At 42.1% G+C, this 1,832-nt stretch overlaps 1 non-coding gene across 1 annotated transcript; it reads left to right on the top strand.

The window, feature by feature from the left end:
• Positions 1 to 881: 881 nt before the first annotated feature.
• LOC119920122 lies at positions 882 to 1,019 on the top strand. The gene has a single exon (XR_005447887.1). It is a non-coding gene; the product is annotated as a small nucleolar RNA SNORA7 (small nucleolar RNA).
• The last annotated feature ends 813 nt before the right edge of the window (positions 1,020 to 1,832 follow it).

Here is a 1,832-nt window from a genome sequence, read left to right as displayed (position 1 = left end):
TGTGAACCTATCCAGATCATAAAACTTTCCTGCACTGATCCACTCAATGAAATATTGCTCTTTGTTCTTTGTACAGATTTATCACTACTTATTTTACTTGTATATATTTACTATCCTATTTATTTTGTTAATGATGTGCATCTAGCTTTACTTCTATTTATTCTGATGATTTGACACCTGTCCACATGTTTTATTTTGTTGTCTGTCTCCCCCTTCTAGACCGTGAGCCCTTTGTTGGGTAGGGACCGTCTCTATATGTTGCCAACTTGTACTTCCCAAGTGCTTAGTACAGTGCTCTGCACACAGTAAGTGCTCAACAAATACGATTGAATTAATGAATGAATGAATATAAACTGTGAAAGAAATGGAAAAGGGTAGAATTGTTTTGAAAAAAATGATGCCATGGTGTTTTCTTATCCATAACAACTAAACATTAGAGTCATGATCTGAGAATATTTGCTACAGTAAGTAATAATAAGAAATAGAGCCATCATAGGAGTTGGGGAGGAACAGCCTACAGGTGCGATGACAAATTGCACAATTTGTAGAAAATGAAATTCTGAAAAACCCATGAGTCAACTTTTGTCAAAGGAATAAACATTGAAAAAGGCTGGAAATTGGCAAAAAAAGATGAATACTTAGTTGGGTTATGGTTGAAGTATCATTGTTCATGAAGGGCAGAGATAGCAGCAGTAAAGACTCATTGTTGACCAAATTCCACACTTTTGGGAGGAGGGGACACCTAATGACACTCGCTGGTGGAAGATTCAAGCCAAACAAAAGGAAATGTAAGAAATTCAGGCAGAAATTAAACATGTTCAAATGGGACTTTTACTAAATTGATGGATATTATGGATTTATGGAAAGGTGAGGGATAGTGGTTCATCTCAGGGTCGCATCTGGAGAGTTTCCAGTACTCTACCAGTCTCAGCTATGGGAGGGAGAGTCAAGCATAGGCCTATCCATTCCATTCCTACTTTGGGCAGTGGCTAGCAAGTGGAAGACAATCTGCTACAAGTCAAAGCTCACCCATGCTGGGCAGCAGAGGCATGGGAGTGAGTCGAGGGCGGAGACTAGAGTTTACTGCATGGAAGGTGGCAATGGTAAACCACTTCCAGATTTTTACCAAGAAAACTCTGGATACACTACCAGAATTATTGCAGATGGAGAGCGGGGCATTCTGGGAGAGATGTTCCCATGGTGTTGCTATGGGTCAGAAATGACTCAAAGGCACAAGACAAGACAAGAAGGATAGTGGAAGGTTCAGGAAAGGATTAGGAAGGCATCCATTAATGGAAGATCACTGGAGGGCGCACTAGTGATGATAGAAGGTACATTCCAGGAAAGTCAATAGTGTGCTTCCGGCACAGGGGAGGGAGACACTGTCAGAAACAGAATTCTGGGACCTGGGCACCATTGTCTTGAAACAGCAATGGCATTTCTCAGGTTGTTAGATAAGAATGCCACCCAAGGCTCACTCTCTCCTGGGCAGAGGTTACAGTGGTAGTGCAGTGGAGGATTATGGGTAGATTCCTGTCTTAGAGGGGTGAGGAGACTGGTCATGGTTGTCCCTTGGTCTGTGCTGAGAGATTTCTGGGGGATATAAACACTTCAGGGACGGCTTCAGGGCCGGCTGTCCAGGAGAGCCCAGAAGATTCATTCATTCATTCATTCATTCAACCGTATTTACTGAGCACTTACTGTGTGCAGAGAACTATACTAAGTGCTTGGAAAGTACAATTCGGCAATAGAGTCAATCCCTGCCCACACCAGGCTTACAATCTAGAAGGAATAATGATATTTGTTAAGTGCTTACTATGTGCCAAGCACTG

This window comes from Tachyglossus aculeatus, chromosome X1 (assembly GCF_015852505.1).
Source record: "Tachyglossus aculeatus isolate mTacAcu1 chromosome X1, mTacAcu1.pri, whole genome shotgun sequence".
Taxonomy (NCBI): domain Eukaryota; kingdom Metazoa; phylum Chordata; class Mammalia; order Monotremata; family Tachyglossidae; genus Tachyglossus; species Tachyglossus aculeatus.
Note: the sequence above shows the minus strand (reverse complement) of the source record. Positions and strands in the feature narration are given on the sequence as shown.